The sequence below is a fragment of the Bombus affinis genome, chromosome 6, assembly GCF_024516045.1.
Source record: "Bombus affinis isolate iyBomAffi1 chromosome 6, iyBomAffi1.2, whole genome shotgun sequence".
In the NCBI taxonomy this organism is placed as follows: domain Eukaryota; kingdom Metazoa; phylum Arthropoda; class Insecta; order Hymenoptera; family Apidae; genus Bombus; species Bombus affinis.
This window is the reverse complement of record NC_066349.1, coordinates 3146629-3172548: the sequence shown is the minus strand read 5'-3', so window position 1 is coordinate 3172548 and position 25920 is coordinate 3146629. Positions and strand designations below refer to the sequence as shown.

General features: G+C 26.7%; 1 long non-coding RNA gene across 14 annotated transcripts in view; it reads right to left on the bottom strand.

Annotated features, from left to right (window-relative positions):
- The window catches only part of LOC126917982 (uncharacterized), a 446175-nt gene that overhangs the window by 300115 nt on the left and 120140 nt on the right, over window positions 1-25920 (bottom strand). The gene's annotated exons all lie outside the window — the stretch shown is intronic.

The following is a 25920-nucleotide window of genomic DNA, read 5'->3' as shown; positions in this document are numbered from 1 at the left end:
CTATTACAATACAACGTGTAACGTTATATAGTATTACGTTGTAACGTATAACGTTATATACTATTACGATTTAACATATAACGTTATATACTATTACGCTATAACGTATGACGCAATATACCATTACTATACAACGTGTAACGTTATATAGTATTACGTTATGACGTATAACGTTATATACTATTACGATATAACGTATAACGTTGTATACTAATACTATATAACGTGCAGCGTTGTATAGGATTACGTTATAACGTATAACTTTATATACTATTACTATACAACGTGTAACGTTATATAGTATTACGTTATAACGTATAAGGTTATATACTATTACGCTATAACGTATGACGCTATATACTATTACGATACAACGTGTAACGTTATATAGTATTACGTTGTAACGTATAACGTTATATACTATTACGATTTAACATATTACGTTATATACTATTACGCTATAACGTATGACGCTATATACTATTACTATACAACGTGTAACGTTATATAGTATTACGTTATGACGTACAACGTTAAATACTATTACGATATAACGTATAACGTTGTATACTAATACTATATAACGTGTAACGTTGTATAGGACTACGTTATAACGTATAACGTTATATACTATTACTATACAACGTGTAACGTTATATAGTATTACGTTATAACGTATAACATTATATACTATTACTATACAACGTGTAACGTTATATAGTATTACGTTATAACGTATAACGTTATATACTATTACGGTATAACGTATAACGTAATATAGTGTTACATTATAGCGTATAACGTTATATAGTATTACGTTATAACGTATAACGTTATTTACTATTACTATACAACGTGTAACGTTATATACTATTACGATATAACGCATAACGATATATAGTATTACGTTATAACGTGTAACGTTATATAGTATTACGTTATAACGTATAACATTATATACTATTACTATACAACGTGTAACCATTATATAGTATTACGTTATAACGTGTAACGTTATATACTCTTACGGTATAACGCATAACGTTATATAGTGTTACGTTATAACGTATAACGTTATATAGTATTACGTTATAACGTATAACATTATATACTATTACTATACAACGTGCAAAGTTATATAGTATTACGTTATAACGTGTAACGTTATATACTATTACGGTATAACGTATAACGTTAATTACTATTACGATATAACGTATAACGTTGTATACTATTACGGTATAACGTATAACGTAATATAGTGTTACGTTATAGCGTATAACGTTATATAGTATTACGTTGTAACGTATAACGTTATATACTATTACGATTTAACATATAGCGTTATATACAATTACGCTATAACGTATGACGCTATATACTATTACTATACAACGTGTAACGTTATATAGTATTACGTTATGACGTATAACGTTAATTACTATTACGATATAACGTATAACGTTGTATACTATTACGGTATAACGTATAACGTAATATAGTGTTACGTTATAGCGTATAACGTTATATAGTATTACGTCATAACGTATAACGTTATTTAGTATTACGTTATAACGTATAACGTTGTATGGTATTACGTTATAAGGTATAACTGTATATACTATTTCGGTATAATGTATAACGTTATGTAGTATTACGTTATAATGTATAACGTTATAAGCTACTACGGTATAACGTATAACGTAATATAGTGTTACGTTGTAGCGTATAACGTTATATAGTATTACGTTATAACGTATAACGGTATACACTATTACGGTATTACGTGTAACGTTATATAGTATTACGTTATATAGTATTACGTTATAACGTATAACGTCATATACTATTACGATATAACGTTATATACTATCGCTATACAACGTGGAACGTTATATAGTATTACGTTATAAAGTATAACGTTATATACTATCACTATACAACGTGTAACATTATATAGTATTACGTTATAACGTATAACGTTATATAGTATTACGTTATAACGCATAACGATATATAGTATTACGTTATAACGTATGACGTTATATAGCATTACGTTATCACGTATAACGATATAAACTATTTCCGTATAATGTATAACGTTGTATACTAATACTATATAACGTGTAACGTTGTATAGGTCTACGTTATAACGTATAACGTTATATACTATTACTATACAACGTGTAACGTAATATAGTATTACGTTATAACGTATAACGTTATATACTATTACGGTATAACGTATAACGTAATATAGTGTTACATTATACCGTATAACGTTATATACTATTACTATACAACGTGTAACGTTATATACTATTACGATATAACGCATAACGATATATAGTATTACGTTATAACGTATAACGTTATATAGTATTACGTTATAACGTATAACGTTGTATACTAATACTATATAACGTGTAACGTTGTATAGGACTACGTCATAACGTATAACGTTATATACTATTACTATACAACGTGTAGCGTTATATAGTATTACGTTATAACATATAACGTTATATACTATTACGCTATAACGTATGACGCTATATACTATTACTATACAACGTGTAACGTTATATAGTATTACGTTATGACGTATAACGTTATATACTATTACGATATAACGTATAACGTTTTATACTAATACTATATAACGTGTAACGTTGTATAGGACTACGTTATAACGTATAACGTTATATACTATTACTATACAACGTGTAACGTTATATACTATTACTATACAACGTGGAACGTTATATACTATTACTATACAACGTGTAACGTTATATAGTATTACGTTATGACGTACAACGTTATATACTAATACGGTATAACGTATAACGTTATATACTATCACTATACAACGTGAAACGTTATATATTATTACGTCATAACGTATTACGTTATATAATATCACTATACAACGTGTAACGTTATATAGTATTACGTTATAACGTATAACGTTATATAGTATTACGTTATAACGTATAACGTTATATAGTATTACGTTATAACTTATAACATTATATACTTTTACTATACAACGTGTAACGTTATATAGTATTACGTTATAACGTATAACGTTATATACTATTACGGTATAACGTATAACGTAATATAGTGTTACATTATAGCGTATAACGTTATATAGTATTACGTTATAACGTATAACGTTATATACTATTACTATACAACGTGTAACGTTATATAGTATTACGTTATAACGTGTAACGTTATATACTATTACGGTATAACGTATAACGTTATATAGTGTTACGTTATAACGTATGACGTTATATAGTATTACGTTATAACGTATAAGGTTATATATTAATACTATACATCGAGTAAAGTTATATAGTATTACGTTATAACGTATAACGTTATATACTATTACGCTATAACGTATGACGCTATATACTATTATAATACAACGTGTAACGTTATATAGCATTACGTTGTAACGTATAACGTTATATACTACTACGATTTAACATATAACGTTATATACTATTACTATACAACGTGTAACGTTATACAGCATTTCGTTAGAACGTATAACGTTATGTACTAATACTATACATCGTGTAAAGTTATATAGTATTATGTTATAGCGTATAACGTTATATTGTCTTACGATATAACGCATAGCGTTCTATACTATTACTATAAAACGTGTAACGTTATATAGTACTACGTTATAGCGTATAACGTTACATACTATTACGGTATGACGGGTGACGTTATATAGTATTACGTTATAACGTGTAACGTTATATAGTATTACGTTATGACGTATAACGTTGTATACTATTACGATATAACGAATAGTGTTCTATACTATTATTATACAACGTTTAACGTTATATAGTATTACGTTATAACGTTTAACGTTACATACTATTACGGTATGACGGGTAACGTTATATATTATGACGTTATAACGTGTAACGTTATATAGTATTACGTTATAACGTATAACATTATATACTATTACTATACAACGTGTAACGTTATATAGTATTACGTTATGACGTATAACGTTATATACTATTACGATATAACGTATAACGTTTTATACTAATACTATATAACGTGTAACGTTGTATAGGACTACGTTATAACGTATAACGTTATATACTATTACTATACAACGTGTAACGTTATATACTATTACTATACAACGTGGAACGTTATATACTATTACTATACAACGTGTAACGTTATATAGTATTACGTTATGACGTACAACGTTATATACTAATACGGTATAACGTATAACGTTATATACTATCACTATACAACGTGAAACGTTATATATTATTACGTCATAACGTATTACGTTATATAATATCACTATACAACGTGTAACGTTATATAGTATTACGTTATAACGTATAACGTTATATAGTATTACGTTATAACGTATAACGTTATATAGTATTACGTTATAACTTATAACATTATATACTTTTACTATACAACGTGTAACGTTATATAGTATTACGTTATAACGTATAACGTTATATACTATTACGGTATAACGTATAACGTAATATAGTGTTACATTATAGCGTATAACGTTATATAGTATTACGTTATAACGTATAACGTTATATACTATTACTATACAACGTGTAACGTTATATAGTATTACGTTATAACGTGTAACGTTATATACTATTACGGTATAACGTATAACGTTATATAGTGTTACGTTATAACGTATGACGTTATATAGTATTACGTTATAACGTATAAGGTTATATATTAATACTATACATCGAGTAAAGTTATATAGTATTACGTTATAACGTATAACGTTATATACTATTACGCTATAACGTATGACGCTATATACTATTACAATACAACGTGTAACGTTATATAGCATTACGTTGTAACGTATAACGTTATATACTACTACGATTTAACATATAACGTTATATACTATTACTATACAACGTGTAACGTTATACAGCATTTCGTTAGAACGTATAACGTTATGTACTAATACTATACATCGTGTAAAGTTATATAGTATTATGTTATAGCGTATAACGTTATATTGTCTTACGATATAACGCATAGCGTTCTATACTATTACTATAAAACGTGTAACGTTATATAGTACTACGTTATAGCGTATAACGTTACATACTATTACGGTATGACGGGTGACGTTATATAGTATTACGTTATAACGTGTAACGTTATATAGTATTACGTTATGACGTATAACGTTGTATACTATTACGATATAACGAATAGTGTTCTATACTATTATTATACAACGTTTAACGTTATATAGTATTACGTTATAACGTTTAACGTTACATACTATTACGGTATGACGGGTAACGTTATATATTATGACGTTATAACGTGTAACGTTATATAGTATTACGTTATAACGTATAACATTATATACTATTACTATACAACGTGTAACGTTATATAGTATTACGTTATGACGTATAACGTTATATACTATTACGGTATAACGTATAACGTAATATAGTGTTACGTTATAGCGTATAACGTTATATAGTATTACGTTATAACGTATAACGTTATATAGTATTACGTTATAACGTATAACGTTATATGGTATTACGTTATAAGGTATAACTGTATATACTATTTCGGTATAATGTATAACGTTATGTAGTATTACGTTATAATGTATAACGTTATAAGCTATTACGGTATAACGTATAACGTTATGTAGTATTATGTTGTAACGTATAACGTTATGTAGTATTACGTTATAACGTATAACGTTATATACTATTACGTTATAACGTATAACGATATACACTCTTACGGTATTACGTGTAACGTTATATAGTATTACGTTATATAGTATTACGTTATAACGTATAACGTCATATACTATTACGATATAACGTTATATACAATCACTATACAACGTGAATCGTTATATAGTATTACGTTATAAAGTATAACGTTATATACTATCACTATACAACGTGTAACATTATATAGTATTACGTTATAACGTTTAACGGCACATAGTATTACGATATAACGTATAACGTTGTATACTAATACTATATAACGTGTATCGTTGTATAGGACTACGTTGTAACGTATAACTTTATATACTATTACTATACAACGTGAAACGTTATATAGTATTACGTTATAAAGTATAACGTTATATACTATCACTATACAACGTGTAACATTATATAGTATTACGTTATAACGTATAACGGCATATAGTATTACTTTATAACGTATAACGTTATATACTATTACGCTATAACGTATGACGCTATATACTATTACAATACAACGTGTAACGTTATATAGTATTACGTTGTAACGTATAACGTTATATACTATTACGATTTAACATATAACGTTATATACAATTACGCTATAACGTATGACGCTATATACTATTACTATACAACGTGTAACGTTATATAGTATTACGTTATGACGTATAACGTTAATTACTATTACGATATAACGTATAACGTTGTATACTATTACGGTATAACGTATAACGTAATATAGTGTTACGTTATAGCGTATAACGTTATATAGTATTACGTCATAACGTATAACGTTATTTAGTATTACGTTATAACGTATAACGTTGTATGGTATTACGTTATAAGGTATAACTGTATATACTATTTCGGTATAATGTATAACGTTATGTAGTATTACGTTATAATGTATAACGTTATAAGCTATTACGGTATAACGTATAACGTAATATAGTGTTACGTTGTAGCGTATAACGTTATATAGTATTACGTTATAACGTATAACGTTATATAGTATTACGTTATAACGTATAACGTTATATGGTATTACGTTATAAGGTATAACTGTATATACTATTTCGGTATAATGTATAACGTTATGTAGTATTACGTTATAATGTATAACGTTATAAGCTATTACGGTATAACGTATAACGTTATGCAGTATTATGTTATAACGTATAACGTTATGTAGTATTACGTTATAACGTATAACGTTATACACTATTACGTTATAACGTATAACGGTATACACTATTACGGTATTACGTGTAACGTTATATAGTATTACGTTATATAGTATTACGTTATAACGTATAACGTCATATACTATTACGATATAACGTTATATACTATCGCTATACAACGTGAAACGTTATATAGTATTACGTTATAAAGTATAACGTTATATACTATCACTATACAACGTGTAACATTATATAGTATTACGTTATAACGTATAACGTTATATAGTATTACGTTATAACGCATAACGATATATAGTATTACGTTATAACGTATGACGTTATATAGCATTACGTTATCACGTATAACGATATAAACTATTTCCGTATAATGTATAACGTTGTATACTAATACTATATAACGTGTAACGTTGTATAGGTCTACGTTATAACGTATAACGTTATATACTATTACTATACAACGTGTAACGTAATATAGTATTACGTTATAACGTATAACGTTATATAGTATTACGTTATAACGTATAACATTATATACTATTACTATACAACGTGTAACGTTATATAGTATTACGTTATAACGTATAACGTTATATACTATTACGGTATAACGTATAACGTAATATAGTGTTACATTATACCGTATAACGTTATATAGTATTACGTTATAACGTATAACGTTATACACTATTACTATACAACGTGTAACGTTATATACTATTACGATATAACGCATAACGATATATAGTATTACGTTATAACGTATAACGTTATATACTATTACGCTATAACGTATGACGCTATATACTATTACAATACAACGTGTAACGTTATATAGTATTACGTTGTAACGTATAACGTTATATACTATTACGATTTAACATATAACGTTATATTCTATTACGCTATAACGTATGACGCTATATACTATTACTATACAACGTGTAACGTTATATATTATTACGTTATGACGTACAACGTTATATACTATTACGATATAACGTATAACGTTGTATACTAATACTATATAACGTGTAACGTTGTATAGGACTACGTTATAACGTATAACGTTACATACTATTACTATACAACGTGTAACGTTATATAGTATTACGTTATAACGTATAACATTATATACTATTACTATACAACGTGTAACGTTATATAGTATTACGTTATGACGTGTAACGTTATATACTATTACGGTATAACGCATAACGTTATATAGTGTTAGGTTATAACGTATAACGTTATATAGTATTACGTTATAACGTATAACATTATATACTATTACTATACAACGTGCAAAGTTATATAGTATTACGTTATAACGTATAACGTTATATACTATTACGCTATAACGTATGACGCTATATACTATTACAATACAACATGTAACGTTATATAGTATTACGTTGTAACGTATAACGTTATATACTATTACGATTTAACATATAACGTTATATTCTATTACGCTATAACGTATGACGCTATATACTATTACTATACAACGTGTAACGTTATATAGTATTACCTTATGACGTACAACGTTATATACTATTACGATATAACGTATAACGTTGTATACTAATACTATATAACGTGTAACGTTGTATAGGACTACGTTATAACGTATAACGTTATATACTATTACTATACAACGTGTAACGTTATATAGTATTACGTTATAACGTATAACATTATATACTATTACTATACAACGTGTAACGTTATATAGTATTACGTTATGACGTATAACGTTATATACTATTACGGTATAACGTATAACGTAATATAGTGTTACGTTATAGCGTATAACGTTATATAGTATTACGTTATAACGTATAACGTTATATAGTATTACGTTATAACGTATAACGTCATATACTATTACGATATAACGTTATATACAATCACTATACAATGTGAAACGTTATATAGTATTACGTTATGACGTATAACGTTATATACTATTACGATATAACGTATAACGTTGTATACTAATACTATATAACGTGCAACGTTGTATAGGATTACGTTATAACGTATAACGCTATATACTATTACTATACAACGTGTATCGTTATATAGTATTACGTTATAACGTATAACGTTATATACTATTACGCTATAACGTATGACGCTATATACTATTACAATACAACGTGTAACGTTATATAGTATTACGTTGTAACGTATAACGTTATATACTATTACGATTTAACATATAGCGTTATATACAATTACGCTATAACGTATGACGCTATATACTATTACTATACAACGTGTAACGTTATATAGTATTACGTTATGACGTATAACGTTAATTACTATTACGATATAACGTATAACGTTGTATACTATTACGGTATAACGTATAACGTAATATAGTGTTACGTTATAGCGTATAACGTTATATAGTATTACGTCATAACGTATAACGTTATTTAGTATTACGTTATAACGTATAACGTTGTATGGTATTACGTTATAAGGTATAACTGTATATACTATTTCGGTATAATGTATAACGTTATGTAGTATTACGTTATAATGTATAACGTTATAAGCTATTACGGTATAACGTATAACGTAATATAGTGTTACGTTGTAGCGTATAACGTTATATAGTATTACGTTATAACGTATAACGTTATATAGTATTACGTTATAACGTATAACGTTATATGGTATTACGTTATAAGGTATAACTGTATATACTATTTCGGTATAATGTATAACGTTATGTAGTATTACGTTATAATGTATAACGTTATAAGCTATTACGGTATAACGTATAACGTTATGCAGTATTATGTTATAACGTATAACGTTATGTAGTATTACGTTATAACGTATAACGTTATACACTATTACGTTATAACGTATAACGGTATACACTATTACGGTATTACGTGTAACGTTATATAGTATTACGTTATATAGTATTACGTTATAACGTATAACGTCATATACTATTACGATATAACGTTATATACTATCGCTATACAACGTGAAACGTTATATAGTATTACGTTATAAAGTATAACGTTATATACTATCACTATACAACGTGTAACATTATATAGTATTACGTTATAACGTATAACGTTATATAGTATTACGTTATAACGCATAACGATATATAGTATTACGTTATAACGTATGACGTTATATAGCATTACGTTATCACGTATAACGATATAAACTATTTCCGTATAATGTATAACGTTGTATACTAATACTATATAACGTGTAACGTTGTATAGGTCTACGTTATAACGTATAACGTTATATACTATTACTATACAACGTGTAACGTAATATAGTATTACGTTATAACGTATAACGTTATATAGTATTACGTTATAACGTATAACATTATATACTATTACTATACAACGTGTAACGTTATATAGTATTACGTTATAACGTATAACGTTATATACTATTACGGTATAACGTATAACGTAATATAGTGTTACATTATACCGTATAACGTTATATAGTATTACGTTATAACGTATAACGTTATACACTATTACTATACAACGTGTAACGTTATATACTATTACGATATAACGCATAACGATATATAGTATTACGTTATAACGTATAACGTTATATACTATTACGCTATAACGTATGACGCTATATACTATTACAATACAACGTGTAACGTTATATAGTATTACGTTGTAACGTATAACGTTATATACTATTACGATTTAACATATAACGTTATATTCTATTACGCTATAACGTATGACGCTATATACTATTACTATACAACGTGTAACGTTATATATTATTACGTTATGACGTACAACGTTATATACTATTACGATATAACGTATAACGTTGTATACTAATACTATATAACGTATAACGTTGTATAGGACTACGTTATAACGTATAACGTTACATACTATTACTATACAACGTGTAACGTTATATAGTATTACGTTATAACGTATAACATTATATACTATTACTATACAACGTGTAACGTTATATAGTATTACGTTATGACGTGTAACGTTATATACTATTACGGTATAACGCATAACGTTATATAGTGTTAGGTTATAACGTATAACGTTATATAGTATTACGTTATAACGTATAACATTATATACTATTACTATACAACGTGCAAAGTTATATAGTATTACGTTATAACGTATAACGTTATATACTATTACGCTATAACGTATGACGCTATATACTATTACAATACAACATGTAACGTTATATAGTATTACGTTGTAACGTATAACGTTATATACTATTACGATTTAACATATAACGTTATATTCTATTACGCTATAACGTATGACGCTATATACTATTACTATACAACGTGTAACGTTATATAGTATTACCTTATGACGTACAACGTTATATACTATTACGATATAACGTATAACGTTGTATACTAATACTATATAACGTGTAACGTTGTATAGGACTACGTTATAACGTATAACGTTATATACTATTACTATACAACGTGTAACGTTATATAGTATTACGTTATAACGTATAACATTATATACTATTACTATACAACGTGTAACGTTATATAGTATTACGTTATGACGTATAACGTTATATACTATTACGGTATAACGTATAACGTAATATAGTGTTACGTTATAGCGTATAACGTTATATAGTATTACGTTATAACGTATAACGTTATATAGTATTACGTTATAACGTATAACGTCATATACTATTACGATATAACGTTATATACAATCACTATACAATGTGAAACGTTATATAGTATTACGTTATGACGTATAACGTTATATACTATTACGATATAACGTATAACGTTGTATACTAATACTATATAACGTGCAACGTTGTATAGGATTACGTTATAACGTATAACGCTATATACTATTACTATACAACGTGTATCGTTATATAGTATTACGTTATAACGTATAACGTTATATACTATTACGCTATAACGTATGACGCTATATACTATTACAATACAACGTGTAACGTTATATAGTATTACGTTGTAACGTATAACGTTATATACTATTACGATTTAACATATAGCGTTATATACAATTACGCTATAACGTATGACGCTATATACTATTACTATACAACGTGTAACGTTATATAGTATTACGTTATGACGTATAACGTTAATTACTATTACGATATAACGTATAACGTTGTATACTATTACGGTATAACGTATAACGTAATATAGTGTTACGTTATAGCGTATAACGTTATATAGTATTACGTCATAACGTATAACGTTATTTAGTATTACGTTATAACGTATAACGTTGTATGGTATTACGTTATAAGGTATAACTGTATATACTATTTCGGTATAATGTATAACGTTATGTAGTATTACGTTATAATGTATAACGTTATAAGCTATTACGGTATAACGTATAACGTAATATAGTGTTACGTTGTAGCGTATAACGTTATATAGTATTACGTTATAACGTATAACGTTATATAGTATTACGTTATAACGTATAACGTTATATGGTATTACGTTATAAGGTATAACTGTATATACTATTTCGGTATAATGTATAACGTTATGTAGTATTACGTTATAATGTATAACGTTATAAGCTATTACGGTATAACGTATAACGTTATGCAGTATTATGTTATAACGTATAACGTTATGTAGTATTACGTTATAACGTATAACGTTATACACTATTACGTTATAACGTATAACGGTATACACTATTACGGTATTACGTGTAACGTTATATAGTATTACGTTATATAGTATTACGTTATAACGTATAACGTCATATACTATTACGATATAACGTTATATACTATCGCTATACAACGTGAATCGTTATATAGTATTACGTTATAAAGTATAACGTTATATACTATCACTATACAACGAGTAACATTATATAGTATTACGTTATAACGTATAACGGCATATAGTATTACGATATAATGTATAACGTTCTATACTAATACTATATAACGTGTAACGTTGTATAGGACTACGTTGTAACGTATAACGTTATATACTATTACTATACAACGTGAAACGTTATATAGTATTACGTTATAAAGTATAACGTTATATACTATCACTATACAACGTGTAACATTATATAGTATTACGTTATAACGTATAACGGCATATAGTATTACTTTATAACGTATAACGTTATATACTATTACGCTATAACGTATGACGCTATATACTATTACTATACAACGTGTAACGTTATACAGCATTTCGTTAGAACGTATAACGTTATGTACTAATACTATACATCGTGTAAAGTTATATAGTATTATGTTATAGCGTATAACCTTATATTGTCTTACGATATAACGCATAGCGTTCTATACTATTACTATAAAACGTGTAACGTTATATAGTACTACGTTATAGCGTATAACGTTACATACTATTACGGTATGACGGGTGACGTTATATAGTATTACGTTATAACGTGTAACGTTATATAGTATTACGTTATGACGTATAACGTTGTATACTATTACGATATAACGAATAGTGTTCTATACTATTATTATACAACGTTTAACGTTATATAGTATTACGTTATAACGTTTAACGTTACATACTATTACGGTATGACGGGTAACGTTATATATTATGACGTTATAACGTGTAACGTTATATAGTATTACGTTATAACGTATAACATTATATACTATTACTATACAACGTGTAACGTTATATAGTATTACGTTATGACGTATAACGTTATATACTATTACGGTATAACGTATAACGTAATATAGTGTTACGTTATAGCGTATAACGTTATATAGTATTACGTTATAACGTATAACGTTATATAGTATTACGTTATAACGTATAACGTTATATGGTATTACGTTATAAGGTATAACTGTATATACTATTTCGGTATAATGTATAACGTTATGTAGTATTACGTTATAATGTATAACGTTATAAGCTATTACGGTATAACGTATAACGTTATGTAGTATTATGTTGTAACGTATAACGTTATGTAGTATTACGTTATAACGTATAACGTTATATACTATTACGTTATAACGTATGACGATATACACTCTTACGGTATTACGTGTAACGTTATATAGTATTACGTTATATAGTATTACGTTATAACGTATAACGTCATATACTATTACGATATAACGTTATATACAATCACTATACAACGTGAATCGTTATATAGTATTACGTTATAAAGTATAACGTTATATACTATCACTATACAACGAGTAACATTATATAGTATTACGTTATAACGTATAACGGCATATAGTATTACGATATAATGTATAACGTTGTATACTAATACTATATAACGTGTAACGTTGTATAGGACTACGTTGTAACGTATAACGTTATATACTATTACTATACAACGTGAAACGTTATATAGTATTACGTTATAAAGTATAACGTTATATACTATCACTATACAACGTGTAACATTATATAGTATTACGTTATAACGTATAACGGCATATAGTATTACTTTATAACGTATAACGTTATATACTATTACGCTATAACGTATGACGCTATATACTATTACTATACAACGTGTAACGTTATATAGTATTACGTTATGACGTATAACGTTATATACTATTACGATATAACGTATAACGTTGTATACTAATACTATATAACGTGCAACGTTGTATAGGATTACGTTATAACGTATAACGTTATATACTATTACTATACAACGTGTAACGTTATATAGTATTACGTTATAACGTATAACGGCATATAGTATTACTTTATAACGTATAACGTTATATACTATTACGCTATAACGTATGACGCTATATACTATTACTATACAACGTGTAACGTTATATAGTATTACGTTATGACGTATAACGTTATATACTATTACGATATAACGTATAACGTTATATACTATTACTATACAACGTGTAACGTTATATAGTATTACGTTATAACGTATAACATTATATACTATTACTATACAACGTGTAACGTTATATAGTATTACGTTATAACGTATAACGTTATATACTATTACGGTATAACGTATAACGTAATATAGTGTTACATTATAGCGTATAACGTTATATAGTATTACGTTATAACGTATAACGTTATATACTATTACTATACAACGTGTAACGTTATATACTATTACGATATAACGCATAAAGATATATAGTATTACGTTATAACGTATAACGTTATATAGTATTACGTTATAACGTATAACATTATATACTATTACTATACAACGTGCAAAGTTATATAGTATTACGTTATAACGTATAACGTTATATACTATTACGCTATAACGTATGACGCTATATACTATTACAATACAACGTGTAACGTTATATAGTATTACGTTGTAACGTATAACGTTATATACTATTACGATTTAACATATAACGTTATATTCTATTACGCTATAACGTATGACGCTATATACTATTACTATACAACGTGTAACGTTATATATTATTACGTTATGACGTACAACGTTATATACTATTACGATATAACGTATAACGTTGTATACTAATACTATATAACGTGTAACGTTGTATAGGACTACGTTATAACGTATAACGTTATACACTATTACTATACAACGTGTATCGTTATATAGTATTACGTTATAACGTATAACATTATATACTATTACTATACAACGTGTAACGTTATATAGTATTACGTTATGACGTATAACGTTATATACTATTACGGTATAACGTATAACGTAATATAGTGATACGTTATAGCGTATAACGTTATATAGTATTACGTTATAACGTATAACGTCATATACTATTACGATATAACGTTATATACAATCACTATACAACGTGAAACGTTATATAGTATTACGTTATAAAGTATAACGTTATATACTATCACTATACAACGTGTAACATTATATAGTATTACGTTATAACGTATAACGGCATATAGTATTACTTTATAACGTATAACGTTATATACTATTACGCTATAACTTATGACGCTATATACTATTACAATACAACGTGTAACGTTATATAGTATTACGTTGTAACGTATAACGTTATATACTATTACGATTTAATATGTAACGTTATATACTATTACGCTATAACGTATGACGCTATATACTATTACTATACAACGTGTAACGTTATATAGTATTACGTTATGACGTATAACGTTATATACTATTACGATATAACGTATAACGTTTTATACTAATACTATATAACGTGTAACGTTGTATAGGACTACGTTATAACGTATAACGTTATATACTATTACTATACAACGTGTAACGTTATATACTATTACTATACAACGTGGAACGTTATATACTATTACTATACAACGTGTAACGTTATATAGTATTACGTTATGACGTACAACGTTATATACTAATACGGTATAACGTATAACGTTATATACTATCACTATACAACGTGAAACGTTATATATTATTACGTCATAACGTATTACGTTATATAATATCACTATACAACGTGTAACGTTATATACTATTACTATACAACGTGTAACGTTATATACTATTACTATACAACGTATAACGTTATATACTATTACTATACAACGTGTAACGTTATATACTATTACTATACAACGTGGAACGTTATATACTATTACTATACAACGTGTAACGTTATATAGTATTACGTTATGACGTACAACGTTATATACTAATACGGTATAACGTATAACGTTATATACTATCACTATACAACGTGAAACGTTATATATTATTACGTCATAACGTATTACGTTATATAATATCACTATACAACGTGTAACGTTATATAGTATTACGTTATAACGTATAACGTTATATACTATTACGCTATAACGTATGACGCTATATACTATTACTATAAAACGTGTAACGTTAAATAGTATTACGTTATAACGTATAACGTTATATAGTATTACGTTATAACGTATAACGTAATATAGTGTTACATTATAGCGTATAACGTTATATAGTATTACGTTATAACGTATAACGTTATATACTATTACTATACAACGTGTAACGTTATATAGTATTACGTTATAACGTGTAACGTTATATACTATTACGGTATAACGTATAACGTTATATAGTGTTACGTTATAACGTATGACGTTATATAGTATTACGTTATAACGTATAAGGTTATATATTAATGCTATACATCGAGTAAAGTTATATAGTATTACGTTATAACGTATAACGTTATATACTATTACGCTATAACGTATGACGCTATATACTATTACAATACAACGTGTAACGTTATATAGTATTACGTTGTAACGTATAACGTTATATACTACTACGATTTAACATATAACGTTATATACTATTACTATACAACGTGTAACGTTATACAGCATTTCGTTAGAACGTATAACGTTATGTACTAATACTATACATCGTGTAAAGTTATATAGTATTATGTTATAGCGTATAACGTTATATTGTCTTACGATATAACGCATAGCGTTCTATACTATTACTATATAACGTGTAACGTTATATAGTACTACGTTATAGCGTATAACGTTATATAGTATTACGTTATAACTTATAACATTATATACTTTTACTATACAACGTGTAACGTTATATAGTATTACGTTATAACGTATAACGTTATATACTATTACGGTATAACGTATAACGTAATATAGTGTTACATTATAGCGTATAACGTTATATAGTATTATGTTATAACGTATAACGTTATATAGTATTACGTTATAATGTATAACGTTATATAGTATTACGTTATAACTTATAACATTATATACTTTTACTATACAACGTGTAACGTTATATAGTATTACGTTGTAACGTATAACGTTATATACTATTACGATTTAACATATAACGTTATATTCTATTACGCTATAACGTATGACGCTATATACTATTACTATACAACGTGTAACGTTATATATTATTACGTTATGACGTACAACGTTATATACTATTACGATATAACGTATAACGTTGTATACTAATACTATATAACGTGTAACGTTGTATAGGACTACGTTATAACGTATAACGTTATACACTATTACTATACAACGTGTATCGTTATATAGTATTACGTTATAACGTATAACATTATATACTATTACTATACAACGTGTAACGTTATATAGTATTACGTTATGACGTATAACGTTATATACTATTACGGTATAACGTATAACGTAATATAGTGATACGTTATAGCGTATAACGTTATATAGTATTACGTTATAACGTATAACGTCATATACTATTACGATATAACGTTATATACAATCACTATACAACGTGAAACGTTATATAGTATTACGTTATAAAGTATAACGTTATATACTATTACGATTTAATATGTAACGTTATATACTATTACGCTATAACGTATGACGCTATATACTATTACTATACAACGTGTAACGTTATATAGTATTACGTTATGACGTATAACGTTATATACTATTACGATATAACGTATAACGTTTTATACTAATACTATATAACGTGTAACGTTGTATAGGACTACGTTATAACGTATAACGTTATATACTATTACTATACAACGTGTAACGTTATATACTATTACTATACAACGTGGAACGTTATATACTATTACTATACAACGTGTAACGTTATATAGTATTACGTTATGACGTACAACGTTATATACTAATACGGTATAACGTATAACGTTATATACTATCACTATACAACGTGAAACGTTATATATTATTACGTCATAACGTATTACGTTATATAATATCACTATACAACGTGTAACGTTATATAGTATTACGTTATAACGTATAACGTTATATACTATTACGCTATAACGTATGACGCTATATACTATTACTATAAAACGTGTAACGTTAAATAGTATTACGTTATAACGTATAACGTTATATAGTATTACGTTATAACGTATAACGTAATATAGTGTTACATTATAGCGTATAACGTTATATAGTATTACGTTATAACGTATATCGTTATATACTATTACTATACAACGTGTAACGTTATATAGTATTACGTTATAACGTGTAACGTTATATACTATTACGGTATAACGTATAACGTTATATAGTGTTACGTTATAACGTATGACGTTATATAGTATTACGTTATAACGTATAAGGTTATATATTAATGCTATACATCGAGTAAAGTTATATAGTATTACGTTATAACGTATAACGTTATATACTATTACGCTATAACGTATGACGCTATATACTATTACAATACAACGTGTAACGTTATATAGTATTACGTTGTAACGTATAACGTTATATACTACTACGATTTAACATATAACGTTATATACCATTACTATACAACGTGTAACGTTATACAGCATTTCGTTAGAACGTATAACGTTATGTACTAATACTATACATCGTGTAAAGTTATATAGTATTATGTTATAGCGTATAACGTTATATTGTCTTACGATATAACGCATAGCGTTCTATACTATTACTATATAACGTGTAACGTTATATAGTACTACGTTATAGCGTATAACGTTATATAGTATTACGATATAACTTATAACATTATATACTTTTACTATACAACGTGTAACGTTATATAGTATTACGTTATAACGTATAACGTTATATACTATTACGGTATAACGTATAACGTAATATAGTGTTACATTATAGCGTATAACGTTATATAGTATTATGTTATAACGTATAACGTTATATAGTATTACGTTATAACGTATAACGTTATATAGTATTACGTTATAACTTATAACATTATATACTTTTACTATACAACGTGTAACGTTATATAGTATTACGTTATAACGTATAACGTTATATACTATTACTATACAACGTGTAACGTTATATAGTATTACGTTATAACGTGTAACGTTATATACTATTACGTTATAACGTGTAACGTTATATAGTATTACGTTATGACGTATAACGTTGTATACTATTACGATATAACGAATAGTGTTCTATACTATTATTATACAACGTTTAACGTTATATAGTATTACGTTATAACGTTTAACGTTACATACTATTACGGTATGACGGGTAACGTTATATATTATGACGTTATAACGTGTAACGTTATATAGTATTACGTTGTAACTTATAACGTTATATACTCTTACGATTTAACATATATCGTTATATACTATTACTATATAACTTGTAACGTTATATGCTATTAGGGTATAACGTATAACGTTGTATAATAATACTATATATCGTGTAACGTTGTATACTAATACTATATAACGTGTAACGTTATATAACATATATAGCGTTCTATTACGTATAACGTAAAACGTTATATACTATTACGTTATAACGTATAACGGTATATACTGTTTCGGTATAACGTATAACGTTGTATACTAATACTATATAACGTATAACGTTGTATAGGACTACGTTATAACGTATAACGTTTTATACTATTACTATACAACGTGTAACGTTATATAGTATTACGTTATGACGTATAACGTTATATACTATTACGGTTCAACGTATAACGTTTTATACTATCACTATACAACGTGAAACGTTATATAGTATTACGTTATAACGTATTACGTTATATAATATCACTATACAACGTGTAACGATATATAGTATTACGTTATAACGTATAACGTTATATACTATTACGCTATAACGTATAACATTAGATACTACTACTATACAACGTGTAACGATATATGGTATTACGTTATAACGTATAACGGTATATACTATTTCGGTATAATGTATAACGTTATGTAGTATTATGTTATAATGTATAACGGTATATACTATTACTATACAACGTGTAACGTTATATAGTATTACGTTATAACGTGTAACGTTATATACTATTACGTTATAACGTGTAACGTTATATAGTATTACGTTATGACGTATAACGTTGTATACTATTACGATATAACGAATAGTGTTCTATACTATTATTATACAACGTTTAACGTTATATAGTATTACGTTATAACGTTTAACGTTACATACTATTACGGTATGACGGGTAACGTTATATATTATGACGTTATAACGTGTAACGTTATATAGTATTACGTTGTAACTTATAACGTTATATACTCTTACGATTTAACATATATCGTTATATACTATTACTATATAACTTGTAACGTTATATGCTATTAGGATATAACGTATAACGTTGTATAATAATACTATATATCGTGTAACGTTGTATACTAATACTATATAACGTGTAACGTTATATAACATATATAGCGTTCTATTACGTATAACGTAAAACGTTATATACTATTACGTTATAACGTATAACGGTATATACTGTTTCGGTATAACGTATAACGTTGTATACTAATACTATATAACGTATAACGTTGTATAGGACTACGTTATAACGTATAACGTTTTATACTATTACTATACAACGTGTAACGTTATATAGTATTACGTTATGACGTATAACGTTATATACTATTACGGTTCAACGTATAACGTTTTATACTATCACTATACAACGTGAAACGTTATATAGTATTACGTTATAACGTATTACGTTATATAATATCACTATACAACGTGTAACGATATATAGTATTACGTTATAACGTATAACGTTATATACTATTACGCTATAACGTATAACATTAGATACTACTACTATACAACGTGTAACGATATATGGTATTACGTTATAACGTATAACGGTATATACTATTTCGGTATAATGTATAACGTTATGTAGTATTATGTTATAATGTATAACGGTATATACTATTACTATACAACGTGTAAAGTTATATAGTATTGCGTTATAACGTATAACGTTATATGGTATTACGTTATAACGTTTAACATTATGTACTATTACTATATAACGTATAGTGTTATATACCATTGCTATACAACGTGTAACGTTATATAGTATTACCTTATAACGTATAACGTCATATAGTATTACGCTATAACGTATAACGTTATATACTATTACGCTATAACGTATGCCGCTATATACTATTACTATACAACGTGTAACGTTATATAGTATTACGTTATAACGTATAACGTTATATGGTATTACGTTATAACGTACAACATTATATACTATTACTATACAACGTGTAACGTTATATAGTATTACGTTATAACGTATGACGTTATATAGCATTACGTTCTAACGTATAACGTTATATAGTACTACGTTATAACTTATAACGTTATGTAGTATTACGTTACAACGTATAACGTTATATACTACTACGATTTAACATATAACGTTATATACTATTACTATACAACGTGTAACGTTATATAGTATTACGTTATAACGTATGACGTTATATACTATTACGATATAACGTATAACGTTATATAATATTACGATATAACGCATAACGATATATAGTATTACGTTATAACGTATGACGTTATATACTATCACTATACAACGTGAAACGTTATATAGTATTACGTTTTAACGTATTACGTTATATAATATCACTATACAACGTGTACCGTTATATAGTATTACGTTATAACGTATGACGTTATATAGCATTACGTTCTAACGTATAACGTTATATAGTACTACGTTATAACGTATAACGTTATGTAGTATTACGTTATAACGTATAACGTTATATACTACTACGATTTAACATATAACGTTATATACTATTACTATACAACGTGTAACGTTATATAGTATTACGTTATAACGTATGACGTTATATACTATTACGATATAACGTATAACGTTATATACTATTACGGTATAACGCATAACGTTATATAGTGTTACGTTATAACGTATGATGTTATATAGTATTACGTTATAACGTATAAGGTTATATACTAATAGTATACATCGAGTAAAGTTATATAGTATTACGTTATAACGTATAACGGTATATACTATTACGCTATAACGTATGACGCTATATACTATTACAATACAACGTGTAACGTTATATAGTATTACGTTGTAACGTATAACGTTATATACTATTACGATATAACGCATAAGGTTATATAGTATTACGTTATAACGTATGACGTTATATAGCATTACGTTCTAACGTATAACGTTATATAGTACTACGTTATAACGTATAACGTTATATAGTACTACGTTATAACGTATAACGTTATATACTAAAACGATTTAACATATAACGTTATATACTATTACTATACAACGTGTAACGTTATATAGTATTACGTTATGACGTATAACGTTAAGTACTATTACGATATAACGTATAACGTTGTATACTATTACGGTATAACGTATAACGTAATATACTGCTACGTTATAGCGTATAACGTTATATAGTATTACGTTATAACGTATGACGTTATATACTATCACTATACAACGTGAAACGTTATATAGTATTACGTTTTAACGTATTACGTTATATAATATCACTATACAACGTGTAACGTTATATAGTATTACGTTATAACGTATAACGTTATATACTATTACGTTATAACGTATAACGTTATATACTATTACTATACAACGTGTAACGTTATATAGTATTACGTTATAACGTGTAACGTTATATACTATTACGGTATAACGTATAACGTTATATAGTGTTACGTTATAACGTATGACGTTATATAGTATTACGTTATAACGTATAAGGTTATATATTAATACTATACATCGAGTAAAGTTATATAGTATTACGTTATAACGTATAACGTTATATACTATTACGCTATAACGTATGACGCTATATACTATTACAATACAACGTGTAACGTTATATAGTATTACGTTATAACGTATAACGTTATATACTACTACGATTTAACATATAACGTTATATACTATTACTATACAACGTGTAACGTTATACAGCATTTCGTTAGAACGTATAACGTTATGTACTAATACTATACATCGTGTAAAGTTATATAGTATTATGTTATAGCGTATAACCTTATATTGTCTTACGATATAACGCATAGCGTTCTATACTATTACTATAAAACGTGTAACGTTATATAGTACTACGTTATAGCGTATAACGTTACATACTATTACGGTATGACGGGTGACGTTATATAGTATTACGTTATAACGTGTAACGTTATATAGTATTACGTTATGACGTATAACGTTGTATACTATTACGATATAACGAATAGTGTTCTATACTATTATTATACAACGTTTAACGTTATATAGTATTACGTTATAACGTTTAACGTTACATACTATTACGGTATGACGGGTAACGTTATATATTATGACGTTATAACGTGTAACGTTATATAGTATTACGTTATAACGTATAACATTATATACTATTACTATACAACGTGTAACGTTATATAGTATTACGTTATGACGTATAACGTTATATACTATTACGGTATAACGTATAACGTAATATAGTGTTACGTTATAGCGTATAACGTTATATAGTATTACGTTATAACGTATAACGTTATATGGTATTACGTTATAAGGTATATACTAACTGTATATACTATTTCGGTATAATGTATAACGTTATGTAGTATTACGTTATAATGTATAACGTTATCAGCTATTACGGTATAACGTATAAAGTTATGTAGTATTATGTTGTAACGTATAACGTTATGTAGTATTACGTTATAACGTATAACGTTATATACTATTACGTTATAACGTATAACGATATACACTCTTACGGTATTACGTGTAACGTTATATAGTATTACGTTATATAGTATTACGTTATAACGTATAACGTCATATACTATTACGATATAACGTTATATACAATCACTATACAACGTGAATCGTTATATAGTATTACGTTATAAAGTATAACGTTATATACTATCACTATACAACGAGTAACATTATATAGTATTACGTTATAACGTATAACGGCATATAGTATTACGATATAATGTATAACGTTGTATACTAATACTATATAACGTGTAACGTTGTATAGGACTACGTTGTAACGTATAACGTTATATACTATTACTATACAACGTGAAACGTTATATAGTATTACGTTATAAAGTATAACGTTATATACTATCACTATACAACGTGTAACATGATATAGTATTACGTTATAACGTATAACGGCATATAGTATTACTTTATAACGTATAACGTTATATACTATTACGCTATAACGTATGACGCTATATACTATTACTATACAACGTGTAACGTTATATAGTATTACGTTATGACGTATAACGTTATATACTATTACGATATAACGTATAACGTTGTATACAAATACTATATAACGTGCAACGTTGTATAGGATTACGTTATAACGTATAACGTTATATACTATTACTATACAACGTGTAACGTTATATAGTATTACGTTATAACGTATAACGTTATATACTATTACGCTATAACGTATGACGTTGTATACTAATACTATATAACGTGTAACGTTATATAGTATTACGTTATAACGTATAACGTTATATACTATTACGCTATAACGTATGACGCTATATACTATTACTATAAAACGTGTAACGTTAAATAGTATTACGTTATAACGTATAACGTTATATAGTATTACGTTATAACGTATAACGTAATATAGTGTTACATTATAGCGTATAACGTTATATAGTATTACGTTATAACGTATAACGTTATATACTATTACTATACAACGTGTAACGTTATATAGTATTACGTTATAACGTGTAACGTTATATACTATTACGGTATAACGTATAACGTTATATAGTGTTACGTTATAACGTATGACGTTATATAGTATTACGTTATAACGTATAAGGTTATATA